At 36.1% G+C, this 17198-nt stretch overlaps 1 protein-coding gene across 1 annotated transcript in view; it reads right to left on the reverse strand.

Moving 5' to 3' along the window:
- LOC120418313 (protein disks lost) overlaps positions 1–17198 on the reverse strand; it is a 430904-nt gene that overhangs the window by 243970 nt on the left and 169736 nt on the right. The gene's annotated exons all lie outside the window — the stretch shown is intronic.

Raw genomic sequence — 17198 nt, forward strand, 5'->3', positions numbered from 1 at the left:
AGCGATCGCAACTCGATTTGGCGACTTGAAATTAGCGACTCACTTGGTTTATTTCAAACCAATTCAAAATATATTGTGTTTAACAGTAATAAATATGCAATGTTTTTTTATTGCTCACATTTATCTATGTTATAAAATATGTTCATTTATTTATGCTGGTTGTGAATCATCTAAAAAACGTTACTTAATCCACCGTTAGGTGGTTGGTGCCTTCCTCACTTTTAGAGGGTAATGCTATCAAAAATATATACAAAAGGGCGGACCTATCACTGTTCTACTAACTTGATTCATTATTCATACCATCAGATTGGGTAGGCAGATCTTCATAATTCAGGGCACTTATGTGCTTAGAACTTTTGATAGGGTTGTCAGATCTTAAATCTTTTGAACTCATTGAAAAGGTCTTTTGATTACCTATCCAACGACAGATTGCATGATAGATCCGGACAACGTTTTAGTCAAAATATCTGGAATCCGGCATCCAAAAAGTTCTTAAATGGCACTTAAGTGCCTATAACTTTTGATAGGGTTGTCAGATCTTCAATCTATTGAACTCGTTGAAAAGGTCTTTTAATTACCTATCCAACGACAAGTCGCATGATAGATCCGGACAACGTTTTCATCGAAATATATGAGATCCGGCCTCTAAAAAGTTCATAAATAACACTTAAGTCAGGGGTCGTCAGATCTTTAATCTTTTGAACTCGTTGAAAAGGTCTTTCGAATACCTTTCTAAAAATGTGTAACATGACGGGTTTTCTTACAAAAAACACCCTTTTTACAATCCTCCGGACTTTTGTTAAAATCGTGTTTTTTTAGCATAACTTTTGAAGTACTTAACTAAACTTTATCATTTTCAGCGACTTATGGGACCCCAAGATGGATCGAATGAGACCAAAACGGTCCAAATCGGGTCAGCCAGTGCTCAAAATTGGATTCTGAGCCGATATGTATACATGAAGGTCGGTCTAGGAGGTCAAATTAAGAATTTCGTTATTCGAGTGATTTTATAGCCTTTCCTCAGTAAGGTGAGGAAGGCAAAAATTGTCTTGATCTTAAATCGTACTGGAAAGACAGTTTCAGTTTTTTTGCCCTAGTCGAGGTCGAAAGGGAACAACATAAAATAAAAAAAAACTATTGGCACTACGCCCCCCGGGGCATGGCCTTCCTCTAACGTGGGATTTCTGCTCCAGCGCCTCTGACGAGACAGGAGAAACCGGGACCGACGTTTTACTTCACCATCCGATAGAAGCTCAGTGGATAAGGCGGGAATCGAACCCGCGTCTCATAGCATCATCGGGATCGGCAGCCGAAGCCGCTACCCCTGCGCCACGAGACCCACCCAAAATAAATAAATTACAAATACCAAGCTTATTTTTCAAAATAAAGAAAATACATTTTTTTAAACTTTTAATGATTTATACACTATTACAGTAAATGATTTTTTTCATTGAAAATTGGTTCAGCTGCTCAAATTGAACTTCGAAAATCGAGTGTTATTTGGGTGATAAGATAACCAAAAAATACAATTTTAATGTTTCTTTTTTCGTTTTGTGGCTGTACTTTAGCAAGGCTTTTCAAAGTATTTCAAAAATAAAATATTTTTTTTCAAAAACTGCCAACGTTGTTTGCCCTTGCTTGATCATTGCATACAAGTTTTCTGTTTTATCCTCTTAAACATATCACAAAATAAAAATGTACAGAAATAAAAATTTCGTGCGATTCCGGGATTAGGGGACATAAAATGCGTTCTTTTCAGAAAATCCCAAAAAGGTTTATCAAGTTATGATATAAAAAAAGTGTTTTTTCTAAACAATGTAATAAAAAGCTGAACAAAAATTTTTTGTCGACTTTATTTTTTACTGCAAAAAATTAAGTTGCAATCAATTAGGTATTTTTGTTGAAAAAATGGCACTTTTAAAATGGACAGAAGTGCCTAGTTTGCGCATTTTTGAAAAAAATAAAATTGAGAAGCTGAGAAAATTCCCAATATTTTTCTTTTAAAACTCTACGGCCTCTGGTTGCCATGCAAAGATAATAGGTCTATTCCCGTACTTGCAGAATTGCAGAATTTCTGCAGGATCTGCAGAATTCTGCAGCCAGCATAAGTCACTTTTTTGCAGCACGTTCCCGTACTTTTCAGCTCGCTCTCTTCATCTCTCTCTTTTGCAGAAGTTCTGCAAGGAGAGAAGCGGCAAAACTTTTGCCTGGGTAGCGCGTTCCAGTACTTTTTCTGCAATATTGTACACAGTTGAGTGGAATTACTCAAATTGGGTATTAAAGTTTTTTAATTATTTCAAAATATTAAAAAAAATGGTTGCCAAGTAATTGAAACAACACGCCTCTAGGAAAGGGACATTATTTTTTCATGCAGCACAACATTTTATTTAAAAAATCAAGGATGTATTATTTATTAAGTAACTAGAAATTAATTATGCTTAGGTAGAAATTATATATTAGAAACAACTCAAAACTTTTACAATAGGTAAACAATTTTACAAATGAGAGTGGCAGGTACGTTTAATAAATAAGATTTAGAAAAAGACAAACAAAGGTTTAATATAGAAGGGACCAAAGATACATGTTTTAATAACAGAATGTTTGAAAGATTATTCAGGATAAAATAATTAAATTATGACTGGATGTCACATGAGAGAACAACGGTGTCGCAGCGAAATTGGCAAATTAAAAAAAAATGGATCACAAACTCAAAAATTTTAAAACACATAAATTAACATTCCAACGCCCAAGGCTCCAAAAAAGTTGGAACGGTATCTTCAACTCAATGGTTCTCTGGCATAACCAATCAAGATGATTCTTCTTTCCAGTGATTTGTTAGGATGTCTAGATGATTCTAGACCTTTGCAGAACTTAATTTGATCAAATCTGTAATTTTTGCGATCAAAAACATCGTTCCAACTTTTTTTTCGCATGTAAAAAAAAAATCGCCGAAAATTCCGCGGAGGCAGTCGTTTTAAAAAAAGTTGGAACGATGTTTTCGGTCGCAGAAATTACAGATTTGTTCAAATCAAGTTCTGCAAAATTTTAGGATCATCTAAACATTCTTACAAATCACTGGGAACAAGAATCGTCCCGATTGGTTGAGTTATGCCCGAGTAGGGCGTCCAATTTTCCCGGGTATTGAATTTCCCGGGAAACGGGAAAAATATTTTTGAAATCCCGGGAATTCCCGGGATCCCGGGATTTTTTTTAAACAGTCATAAAATCTACGTTTTTGTTAAATTTGTTATGTTTTTCAAGCTTACAAATACAGAATTAGCTCAATACTGTTAATTGGTGATAATCTATACTTCAATCTGAACAAGAACAGCGATTTTTAGTTAGTTTAAAAAATATTAAAAATTGTTGTTTTTTGCTGTGCTTTGGATTTTGATTGAATCATAATTTTTAATCCAATGTGATTTAATTTTTTTCATATTTATCATCTTAAAATTTTTAAAAATTTCTTTTATTTTTCATATGACATGACTTCTAATGCTTGAAGAAATTCATTGAAACTGTAAAAAAACAAGAAACGAAAACAAATAAAATGATACCATCCAATGTTAAATTCTAGAAAAGTTTATAATTTCATGTTTTACAAAAAAAAATATTTAAAAAATTATATTTAAGCCACTACCGCCAACTGAGGGAAATCGGGACTGCAGTCTGAATAGGTTCAGGATATTTTAGAGCAATAAATTAGAAAATCGGTGTACTAATTATTTTGTTTATTAAAAAAAATATCAGAACATTATGCAAAAAATATTGGCTTAAACAGCTATCTTAATTCGTTACTATTGTCCTAATTTGCTCCAGATGCCGATGTTAGATGAAAAATAATTAATTTTTTTTTCAGGTTTAAAATCATCACTAAACGTAAATATTTATGAAATAAATAAAATTTAATGAAAATATTTAAAGCGCTAAGCATTCTGTGGATCAGTAAATTAAAATTTTAATATTTTTTCCTTATAAGCCAAATAAATGTTGATATGATCCGATTACAAATTTGCTAATGTTTTAAAATGATTTTCGATTACTAAGTATTCATTAATCTACTTCCACAACCAAATCTGAGTTTCCAGACCAAAAAATGTTTTTTTTTTCAATTTCGGGAATTCCCGGGACAAAATATAAAAAATCCCGGGATTCGGGAATTCCCGGTTTAGGGAAAATCCCGGGATTTTTGTCCCGGGAATTCCCGGGATGGACGCACTATGCCCGAGAACGGGCGTGTTGAAGTTACCGTTCCAACTTTTTTGGTAAGTTGGACATGCGTTGGGCGTTCCAGTGTTAAAAAATCTGGAAATTAAGAAATCCATAATTAAAAATATAAAAAAAACTAATATATTCAAATTGAGAAACTTTAAAAAAACACAAATCAGATATTTGAGAATTTTAAAAATGCAAATAATTTTATCAAAAAAATAAAGAATTAATAAATCCCAAACTCAAAATTTAAAAATTCAAATAATTAAAAACTAAATATTTCAAAATGTTTAAAATTAAAAAAAAATCTTAATTTTAAAATTTCAAAATAAACATATAAAGGTCGAAAAAAAAATCGAAATAAAAAAACAATAGTTTGAATATTTATGAGTGCAGAACACCAAAAATTCAAAAGCTATATTTAAAAATAATAAGATAGAAAATTAAAGAAATTATAACTTCAAAAATAAGTAAAATTAAAAAATTCTGTCCATCAAAAAATTTAAAACAAAAATATAAATAAAATAGAAACAGTCAAAGTTGCCAATCTCTAAATCGTCTAAATTTGTGTTTCTAACCTAAAATATGACTCCAAAAAATGTGTATTTTTTATGATTCAAGATGGCGAAGAAATTAATAATTCAAGAATTTAGGAATTTAGGAATTTAAGAATTTAAAAATTAAAGAATTTCGACAAAATTACATAATTTTTTGGTTCATATAAGAATACAAATTGGTAGCGCCGTTAAAGGTACAATTTATGATTTGCCAATTAAATTTACCTATTATTTCAACACACATATTGAGTATCTTCAAAATCAATTTATGATCAAAAATAATTCCTAAACAAATATTTATTTGAAATTATTAAACTCAAAAGAAATGCGCCTTTTAAAAGTTTTTAAAAACTATTTGTTTTTAAAGTACATTTTTTGTTGGGGTACTAGCCGTGCTGTAACACTATGGCTTAAGTTTTATCAGGTTAAAAATATCAACACTAAAAAAATCGCTTTATCATTTACATGAATGAGCTTAGCCTGAAATCGTTAACATAAAAAAAATCGTTCTCAATAAAACCAGACAAAAAAAAAAAAAACAACCCCAAAATCATTTATTATTACAAATAATAATAAAATGCTTGATTTCACCCAACTTGCTAATTTTATGTAAGCGTGTACTCAACTTCCCTCACACCAAATTGCAGTAACTTTTCAACAAGAAAGAGAAGAGAGAGCTTGCAGAAAAGTACGGGAACGGTTTTGCTGCAACTTCTACCTCTCTCATTGCAGAAGTTCTGCCTGAGAGAAAATTTACTTTTGTTGCAGAAAAGTACGGGAACGCTCTGCTGCCGTTTTTGTGCAGAATTGCAGAATTCTGCAGTACGGGAATAGACCTAATGTAAAAAAAACAGGCAAAATGTGATTTTCTCAGTGTTGCCCAATTTGCTTTCATTTTTCATCACCGATTTCTCGGGATCTGTAGGTCCGATTTTCAATGTTAAAAATGAAAATTTTGTTATATTTATACAAATTTCAATAGAAACAATTCGAAATTCTAAATGTTGGCATATTGATGCCAAAAATAAAACATTCTTGTTTTTCTGTTTCAAAACGGTTATACTTGATTGTTAAAAAATTGAAATTTTATCATTAAATCGATCAGACAATTTCACCTTTTTTTAACAATGAAAATTGGATTATTAGTTCCCGAGATTTCGGTGATGAAAAGGAAGGGCTAATTGGGCAATATTTAGTCTCGTACAGGGATGTCAGATACACAGATTTGTCTGTGTTTCACAGACTTTTGAGCTTATGTCAGACATATTTTGAGGTGCACAGACTTTTAAAAAACTTCATTAAATTAATATTTTGTAATCTTTTTTGTTGAAACTTATTTCGTTAGACTTCAAATGCTTAAAAACGCAATTTTTGATGGATTTCAATGACCGTGAATTGATATATTTGAATTATAGACAAATGCACAGACATACACAGACTTTTTTACAGACATTTTGAAAAACCAAGTGGCATCCCTGGTCTCGTATCTCCGCAACCAAAGCCTTATCCGTAAAGTTCAAAAAACAAAACATTAGGAATTTTCTCAGCTTTTCATATTATTTTTTTTCCAAGGCAGAAAAAAATAACGTAAGTACATTTTTGATTACTAATTGATTATGACATCAACAATTAAATTAACCATTTGATTTACCATTTTTAGATATTTTTGGAAAAGTCGCTTTTTTAATTATGCTTGGATTTTTCGTATTTTTTTATTTTCTTGCTTTTAGCACCCAATTCGAGTTCAGTGATTCAAGTTTTGTCAAATTTGAATATTTGATTGCCTTTTTAAGTTAAAAAATGTATTTTTTATCCATCAATCTCGCCTTTTTTGCCGCCATCTTAGATCTAAAAATTCTAAATCATTTAATAGAAGTTTATTGGTCATACTTAAATTTGACCATCTAAGCTCAAACTCAATCCAATTCAACGAATCATCTTTGCGGTTAACTTTATGCAGTTGGCCTGACCGTTTAGAAAAGGATGATGGAAGTAATCACCCCGATAAAATGAATCAAGCAAAGTCAACGCTGTCAAGTTCAATCCTATATCTCAGAGGCGTTTTCGAGGGTTGTTTGGAGCCGCAGCTACCCCCAACAACGCCTCTGCCCCATACAAAAGGAACTCTCCGACTCTCAACGTTCCCTCAGCTTGGCGGGGGCATAGCCCGAGCATCATCGTCAATCATCAACCATCATCAGTTTTGGAACTCCACGAGCATCGCCGTATAGGTGAGTTCCCCCACGCGCTGCTGCCAGAACGCCACATACATGTGCGTCGACGACGAGGTTGGTTTTGTTTACACTCCATCGCCGCCGCCGCCGGAACCTGTGCCACACTGAAACTCCCGCACCAACACGGCAACATGGTCTCCCTGCAGACCGCATCAATACAACGTGAGTCCGGAGTTCGCGCCGGGTCCGATGCGAAGAGAACGAGAGCAAAAGAGCAAAAGAGCGTGGAGAAGAGCGCGGAGCCCCAAAGTTCAAAAACATTGCTCCGCGCGCGGCCTGGCTGGGTGTTCTGCTTTGCTTTTTTCCCCCCATGACTAAACAAAGAATGCTCCGGCTCTTCACGACCGTCGACGACGACGAGAAGCGCGTCATGTCCGCGTCGTAGTTCCGCGTGTAGTCTCGGGGCTTGACGACGACGAAAAACGGCTGCGGCGGCGAGCTTCCTTTCTTCTACACACCGCGCGAGTAGGGGGGTTTGGATGGGGGATCGAACCCGAGCGCGCACACCTTGCCGTCGCGAGCCTCCTCCTCGTCTCCCTCGTTCTGTAGCGCAGGCAGACTGCGTCTGATGGCAAGGTCTGGCCTGCAGAACGATACGACGACGATGGGGACAGAATGTGGTGTGAGACGTTGTTGCATCGCGAGGGAGGAGGAGGAGTGAGCGAACGAGAACGAAATGAACGAGTAGCGATGGGATGGATTGTTTGATGGTGCACGGCGGTCAATTTCTGCACAGAACCGCGCGCGGTGCAGGACTGGAATAAGAGAGTGACGAATGCATCATAGGTGTTGCCGGGCTAGGTTGAACTGAGGCAAACGGCAAACGACTAGGGTAACAAAGGCCGGTCGTCGCGGGTGGATTGTGGATTTTGCTCTCACTTGTTTGCTGGGAAGCGGCGTGGTTTTGATGGGTTTGAATTCTATGATGCTTTGGAAATAAAGATGAAGATTCCGAAACGGTTCAAACGAACAATTAAGAAAAAAAAACATCATGTTCTGTATACATTTTAGGTGAATTTTGAACTTGTTATTTTTGAACTATATACAATGGTTTGGATTTTCCGGGGAATGATACAGATTTTTTTTTTCTTTTTACGAAAATGGTTACAAATGCCAATCTAAGTCACTTTGCTCAAGTCACCAATATTTCAACTCGTAAACTTCGAATAGTTTTATGGAAAGCATCGCAGCAAAACCTCAAAACTAAGTTTTTTTTAACGGAAAAGGGAAAGTGCTGTTGCAAGCACTTTTAGAGCTTTCAAATAGAAACATTTTCGATCATGAAAAAAACAAATAATTAATTATTCAAAAGCTACAGAAATTTTCAGGAAAAAAATGCAATTTTAAAACTTAAATATCTCTTAAAGATCAAGACAATGTGTATGAACAAGGTTGTGTTGGAAAGGGTATATTTAGCACTACAAATGCTGAAAAAATTTCAGTGGTATTTTTCTATGAACTCAAGTTAATAATATTTAATATACCCGTCTGTGAACTGGTGTTTTTTTTCGCTTCCTCGTCACTTGATATTACCAGTTCGTCGCCGACGTGCTAACTTGTCGTACGTGCATTTTGGGCCAGATTAAGTTAAGAACGCCATTTTTGCAGCTCCCAATGCCTCTCCTTTTGATCTTCACAGATCCCGAAAATTCGATTTAAATCCTGAAATATTCAACGAAATCCGAAAAAACTCCGTGCATTTTTGTCACTTTACATATGAAAGTAGTTTCAATCTTGTCGTGCTATCTTGTCACTCCCTGAAAATTGATGCAAGTGCAACAACTGGCCAATGGAATTTCAGGTCAGAACGCGTTTGACGCACGTATAAGTTAGACTACCGTAAACATTTGTAATTATAACTTGGGACTCCAGCAACCAACTTCAACCAAACTTCGGGACAATGGTCAGCCAAACAAAACGTGTTTGTTATTGTTTACATTGTGTGCTCTAGTTTTTGTTTATTCAAGGTCAAACATTAAAAAAATGTCTTACTCAGGCCTGCCCAACGTTCATCCCACGGGAGAATTGAGAATTAATTGAGAACATTTAGTTTTTCTGCTTTGGCAATGTTTTTGTTTTAAATTCAAACATTAAATTTTTATCATTTATTTATTAATGTTTTCAGAATCAGAATTTTCGAATTGAGTTTACTTCAAATTTAAGCAATTTTATTTTGAATAATTGGATTAAAATTGTTTTTTTTTTATAATTAAGTAGGCAAAAAATTATGTAGTTTTTAAAAAACTGTTTAAGTAATAAATTTTGTTAGGTAACGCTAAAAAAGCAAACAATTATTCAGATACCAAAGTTCGCTGCAATTTTTTTTTGAAATATTGAAAAATGTTGAGACATGAGTCATGAAATCAGCATAAAGTTTATTTCTCAAATAAACTTTAACAGTTTAAAGAAATTTGAAGAATTTTTTTTTATTTTTTTGTGTGTTTAAAATCATTTAAAAATATTTTTTTTAAATAAATACAGCAATTCCATTTAAAAAGAGCCTAAACCGAAAAAAAAGTTCTCCGATCGGACTCAAAATTTTTCTGGGGGTTCCTTGGCCAAAATAATTAGACCCGTATTTTTTTGTTTGGCCATTATGGTGACCTAAATCGTGCTAGGGTGGTTCGAAAAATGGCAATTTTCGTCATTTTTCGCAAAAACCACTTTTTTCGAAAAATCATGCCTCCGCGCCATTGCATCCGATTTTAGCTGTCTTAGACGCAAAAGAAAGGTAATGTGTTTGGATATTTGGGAAAAATAGTAAAAAGTTCCAAAAATCTAGCTTAACTATTGAAAAAGTCGTATGAAAACTTAAAATGGCGTTTTGACCGTTTCTGGACCAAAGAGCCTATGTCTGAAAATATTTTTATCGGATTCCTCGGAAAATTTCACATAACATATTAAAAAATTGGCGATGTCGAACCGTACGTTTCCGAGATATGATTTTTTGAAAATAAAAGCTGCGTTTTTGACGCGCCGCGCGCAAAAACAAGAAAATGACGAAATCGGCAAAAAATCAACTTTTTTCACTAAAACTGCGATAACTTAAAAATTTCAGCGATGACCAAAACTTTTTTTCGTAAAATCGCGATAACTCGTGATGTTTATAAGCAAACCCCTTATGTCTCTATATTAAAATTTTTGTAATTGTCTGCTCTACAACTTTGTAATACATTGTTACACTCTTAAAAATAACCAGGCAAAGTAAGAAAAAACACGAAATTTTAAAATGAAAATTTTTGTTCTAAATGAAAAAATGACCCTTCTGGGTCAATGTAGATTCGAAAAGTACATTAAATTTCCCATAAAATGACACGTTCCAAAAAATTTACAGTCGAGTAACGGAAAATGGGAGAATTTTTAAAACTTTTTAAGTGTTTTTTTTTATGTAAAATACGTTTTTTCGGAATTCTGAGTACGCCATCAAATCGGGCGTCTAATTTTACATAAAAGTCCCTTTGACACCAAATTTTTATCTCATCACCGTTTCAGGCTGCAAATTATTGAAAAACACCTCTTTTTTCGCATGTTCAAAAATGGAAGGGGTCGTACCGCCCCTCCGTCACGAGATATCAAAAAACGGACCTCGGATTCGTGATCAGGGACAAAAGTTACTCCTTAGGACAAAGTTTCATGCAAATCGAAGAGGGGTCGGGGCAACTTTTCCCGATTTCGTGTGAGTTGGTAGAGAATTACCCATATAAGATTAATGATCAGTTACTTTATCAAAACTAACAATAAAAAAAAAATCTGAGGATACACTAGAAAAGCTACATGTAGCTTCAGACACCAGTATAATTATGACACAGCACATCAGATCTCACTTGCAAAATTCGTTCCGCACCAGGATTTCATAATAGACACATCACAACACGAGCCTCCTCCTGCGTGTTGTTCCCACAATCCAGAGAACCTGTGTCGGGGGATCCACAGCCACAGCCAGCTAATTTAGTAGAGAACCCATTTGTTCGGCCAGTTCAACTCATGCAAATAGGGTTCACCGACCTTAGTCTGGGGCCGCCCCGAGCGCTTGACCATGGCCGTGGCCGCAGATTCTATCTGTGGCAAAGCTTTATGCTTTTTTTTGCGTGTGTTCTGTGTTCATTTGTGTTGCCTAACCATAGCAAATTTCGCTAATAGACCACTCTCAATTTACGCATAGTTTTGAAGAGTTTTTTTTTTCGATGGTCTGTTCCTTCGCGTGAAACATTTTACGTCCATTCACCCTTGTGTTCTGTTTGCTCGTGGTTGCTACCTGGTTGATTTCTAGATTTTTCAAAAGTTTTTTGTTCGAGACCCTTGGAGCTTACGCGTGTGGTGTCAAGTGACGATATGCTTAACGAGAAGGATTGTTTGAATGATATCATCATGCCAAAATATATGTGTTCTAATAAAGCACACACATATAATCAGTTTTATGAAAAAAAAAAACTTAATAAAGGAAGTGTCTTTGCTCTGTTTTACATAGAATTCCAAATAAAAGAATCGGAATTTACTAGAGAATTTGGTAGCTACAAATGAAAATTAACAAATATAGGATCACTTTTCTAATACAAATTTTTGAAACAAATGAGTTTTAAATCACTTCAGTATGACCGATAAACTACTCTAAAATAATTGAGAACTTTTAAATCCAATATGGTGGCCAAAATGGCGGTGATGAAGTATACAAAAAATGAATTTTTAATTTTTAAAAGGCAATAAAATATTCAAATTTGACTAAAATGAGGAACTCGATTTTGATGTTAAAAATAAGATAATTAAAAATCATATTTTTTATCGTGATTCAATTGTCCGAAGTCCAATACAAACCTTTGGATAATCGAAACTTCTGATAATCGAGTTTGGACTGTATAGCATACAAAATTTAATGTTATTTCTTACATCATGAAGTATGAAATATGTGTTCAAGAAATGCTGCCTGAAGGAAATATTTTACACCCAAAGTTAAAGAACGAGGGGATAGTCCTTAAAGCGGTATACGCACTTCGGAAGGAACCGGTCAAGAAAAAATTAAATGGGCAGCAGCGGCAGCGCAAGCAAGTCAGAGAGGGTGAAGAAAAGCCCCAAGAAATCGCTTCCTCTCCTTTGTTCTGCTGTTCGTAAAGCTGTTTCTTGACCCCTTTCCTTCCGATCTGCATACTAGCCTTAAGAAAAGAAACGTGAGGAAAGTGCTATTTTGCGAGAGTATAGTCCTCTCGCGTGTTCATTCGTTCATTTGAACAGTTCATCCTATTGAGTGGCTTATATGGACAAATGACCGCCACTAAGTCACCGAACCATGGTGGCCCATACGGCAAAGGCACGGTTCAATATGCCGAAGGTCTTGGGATCGAGTCTCGGTACCGGAACTTTTTTTTGACACACTACCATTTTAAAAGTCAAATTTGAAAGGTAGAACACGATTATATTTCGATCAATTTTTTTTTGTGGGGACAGCCCAAGAAGTTGAAATATTTTATGTTTAATCAAAAATAAAAATAAAATTGGGAGTAAATTTTCCACATTATTCAAAATTGTCAATCCTAAGCTTGAAAGAATCAGGCATTATCTCACCAAAGCATTCATCACAGATTAAAATCACGCCAGAGTTTCCTTTTCTGGTTCGCATTTTTCCTTTTTTTTCATCACAGATTACTTCCACAATGTCATTCAACTTTCCAATCTGCCTGCCTGGCATGGCCCATGCGAAAACCAACAAGGGGGTGAATTTCCCATTTCCAGGACGGCTGCTGCTCCTATCTCGTCCTGGTCGTCCCTCGTCAACACGCGCGCGCGCTTTCTTTTAATCCAAACAAACAACACAAAATCCATTCCACGAAAGCAAAATGGACCACTCCGATTGACGAGTCGTAAAATCTTCCCAACCCTGATGCCGCCCAGTGAATGTTAATTCTTGTTTTGCTTCCATTTCAGCTCTAAGAGTTTTTCCGCAGCCTTCATTTTTCAAAATGGAGGTTATCTGTCCAGGCCAGCAGAAGAATAGTCCGGATCGAAATTGTCTCTTTCTTAATTAAATGAACGATAGTTAAATTTTACGATTCTTTCCTTTTTAATTGATATGCTTTCAGTCGCAGACTGGGGAACTGTGCTGACGAGTGCGGAAATTGCCATTTTAGTGGCTGGAAAATTGGACGCGGAAGCAGAAGTTTTCCACGACAGTCTGTCTGTCTGGCAGGAGTGAAAAGTTTTCCCCGCGATTGCAGAAGGACTGCGATGAAGACTAATGAAGACGAGTTGAGCGAAAAACTTGTTTTCATAGTGGAATTGAAACGATCGGTTCAGTTTGATGTGGCACGGAATTGGCATGGAAGTGGACTGAGTCGATTTGAGTTGAGAGCGAATAAAAATGGAAATTTATCTTTGATTGAATGCAAATTAAATTTTTTCTAAAGAATGTTCAAGAATTTCAAGCATTGCCATAAGCGCCTCCAACCAACTTCCGGTTAATTACGTGAAAATCTGATCACTGCTTTGATGTCGCGCCCAAAGTGTCTACAAACCCCCGGAGTCTTAAACTAGATTACACTTATTCCAATTACACGCCTCTTCTAGAAACTCCAACCCCCCTCAAGGTGATGTAATATAATCCGCCCCATTCTTACTTCCATCAAAGAAGAAGCAGCTGTCGCCATGGTAGAAAATCATCACTCCAAGGAAGCTCGCGCGCCTGACCAGAAATTCAATCATGCCCGTAGGAAACAATTATCCTTCCGCTCGATGGCACTCCGATAAGGGTGTCCCCACCCCCAAGAATCCCAGCTTCGATAAGCTTAATTACGGGAACAGGATTCGCGAGAGCGTTTCCAGGATCATCGTTTTTTTGTTCTTACTCTGTAATGACTAGCCTTCGGGAAGTTGGGTTTAAGGCAGTGCTGGGAAATGTGTTTTTAAAAATCCACTTGAACGCAATCTTGCGTGCAAGTTGCGGCTGATTCTTGGTTCAAATAATAGATGGCGACAAAATTTCGCAAAGTATTTGCCTCTTTTGAAGTGACTTCCCCATCACTGACTCGATCTTAAGGACGCCGTCCATTTTCGTAACGCCTAGTCATGCCGTTTAATGGTTGTCATCCCCCCTCAAAATCCCCAGCCTGGCAAGGCCATCGACCGGAAGAAGGGACGAAATCCGCGGACGATTCGAGAGTACAGAATAATCGCCTGTTTACGATTAGCCGAGCAGAAGTAACAGCAGTGTCAAGTCAGAGTTAATGAATGGTAACGGTCAGATTTGGAGGGAGCCAAATAGTTCCATTCCATTAATGGATCAAGCTGGAGGGGGTGTGGAGAAGGTTGTTTTGCCCCAACCCTGGTTGATGAGGGTTAAAACCGATTAATCCTTGGGCAAAGTCCTGATTTCGGTCGGGATTTGTCCGTCCATCACTCGGTAGGTTGACAGACTATTAATCAACTGTTGCGGCACTGTTTCCCGATGTCATTCGGCACTAATTACCATATTGGGGGTCATCTGTTTTGATTTACAATGTCAAATAGTTCAAGCGTCTAATGGAAGTTCTTTTTAAATTTCTTCAATACCCTCCTATTCTTTGTAAACCTTAAAATTCAAATTTCTTCACAAACAAAGATTAAACCCTTAAAATATGTTCCCACCGTTCCGATAGCTAATCCCAGCTCGAACATTACCAAAATGGCTTTTTATACTCTCACTTCATTCATAATGCAGGGGCACTGTTCTCAGCATCTCGCACAAAAAATCCACTCTTTCCTATTCATTTCAAAGGCCCCTCCAAAAAAGCCACTCCACCAGAAATCATAAAAGCCCTTAACGCCATCAAAACTTTCCGTTTTGGCCCCTTTAAAATTGTGTCCCTTTTGTCCCCATACCTTCCCGGTAACCTTTCCTAACAATCATGGGGACGATGGTACCGAAAAAAAAACTTTTATATTTTGTTACTCTCCAATGGGCACTAGAAGAAGAAAGCTCGACGTACTCACCGGTATCAGCAGCATCACTTGAACTCATGTGGCAATGTTACAGGAATCATTAGACACTTGCCTGACTTTGTGATATTCGCGGAAATTCGGAGGAATTACCTAGTTCATTGAGGTTAGTTTAAAAGCTTCAAATGAGCTTCCACATTTATATAATTTTGTAATGCATTGGGTAATTGATGTTCTGGTCAGCAAGCACATATTTTCATATCTTGTTTAGAAATAAGAAAATCTTAAAAGTTTATCGCGATGTATAGATTACTATTCCAAACAACTTGTATAGAATAGATTGGCATTACTATAATGGAATTCATCACCTTCACGGATTGATAGTTAGCCAACTCATTTTGTACGAAAAATTAAACTGAGTGTTTCATCTTAAATATTGACAGCTTTAGTTCTGTAATCATGATCATTTAGCATTTTTTCTGTGCTTACGACCACATTTTATTTGGAGAAAAAAATCCATAGAATCCTGATAATGAACAGCTCCCTTTTTGTGTGTTATGTCATTTTTTTTTTGGGAATCCAATAAAAAATATAGTCTGATATAGGCTCTAAAATCCACACCGTCTGATGACATTGTTCTGTTCATACCACTTTTTCAAATAATCAGCTTCATTTTTTAAACATAAAGTTTTTATCTCGTTATCCCAACTAATTTTCTTACATATCGTCGCCGTCGAACGCCATTTTGTGCAGCTCGCAATGTTTCACTTTTTGACCTTCACAGTTCCCACAAATTCGATTTCAATCCTGAGATATTGAATAAAAACCGAAAAAACTCCGTGCATTGTTGTCACTTTACATCTGAAAGTAGTTTCAATCTTGTCGTGCTATCTTGTCACTCGCTGAAAATTGATGTAAGTGCGACAACTGGCCAAAGGGATTTCAGGTCAGAACGCGTTTGACGCACGTACAAGTTAGACTACCGTAAACATTTGTAATTATAACTCGAGACTCCAGCAAACCAACTTCAACCAAACTTCGGGACAATGTACATAATGGTCAGCCAAACAAAACGTGTTTTTTTTAAATCCCAAATACGGCTTAGATTTGCCCAAATGACAAACAAAAAATAGTTGTAATAATCCAAAGAAACTCCAGTCTAATTTTTTAACAAATAACGATACGTTGTTTATTTTCACATGGAATGGCTGATTTTTTTGTAATGCTAAATGGATGTTTCGTAAATTCAGAAAATGGTCAAAATCATGCCACCACTATTCAGTGCATTTGGAATTTAACGTTTATTGTTTAAAAAAATGTAGGGAAAAGTTATACTTTTCAGCACTGTTTAATTAGTATGGAAAAGTAGGCCTTTCAAAAATAATAGATTTGGAAACCAACACCTTTTAATACCAGTGCTGAAAGGTTCTACTGAAATGGGTGCTGAAAAGTTAAACTTTTCACTTCTTGTATCAAAAAGTAAATTTTTTCAAATTTGTTTTGTTTTGAATGGTGAATTTACTTAACACATGAATGTTTGACATCAAATTCCATTCAAAAAGCGTTTTTCGGAATTGCAAAAAATGTTGTATGCAATTATCCAACTCGGTAAACCTGGATAAATGAACAACTCGCGCTGAAAAAAATCTTGTTTTCGCAACATGTTGCATAAACTACTGTTATGGTGAGGATTATGCAAATTTGATTCAAAAGATAAAGTTTAAAGTTGTTAAAAACATTTAAAGAAATTATGTGATTTGAGCATGAGCATGAGCATGAGCATGAGCATGAGCATGAGCATAGTTGACTGCCAATGAGCTGCTACTCCGTTATTGACGGATCAGCTGAAGTTACACAATGAACCAACAGATGAATAGTGGGAGCTAATCATCCTCACTGTATAACCCCTGAAGATCTCTGCTTTAAGTCAATACCGGCGCTCCCCCAAGGAGATGCAGTTCAACAAAGGTAGGAATGTTAGTCCGATAGTTGAAGTTGCAGACTCATCAGACACAGAGTTTGTCGCTCTATACCTGTTGACACCGCATGAGACCGTTGAATCCACAGCATCTCCTTCAAGCATCACGGGAAGTGGGGGAGTTGTGTTAGTAGGGGAAGGGTAGGGAAGGTCAGGATTCTTCTTGGTAGATGATATGACTAGAAAGTGAAACATAAACGTTGCCTTTCGAGCTACGACGCTATGAGAAGGACTTTTCATCGCGTATTTTTTTACTTCTTGCCGCCGGCGTGCCAACCGAGCAACGATGCTTTAGGATGGGCTTTCAAATCGAAA

The sequence above is a fragment of the Culex pipiens genome, chromosome 2, assembly GCF_016801865.2.
Source record: "Culex pipiens pallens isolate TS chromosome 2, TS_CPP_V2, whole genome shotgun sequence".
Taxonomy (NCBI): domain Eukaryota; kingdom Metazoa; phylum Arthropoda; class Insecta; order Diptera; family Culicidae; genus Culex; species Culex pipiens.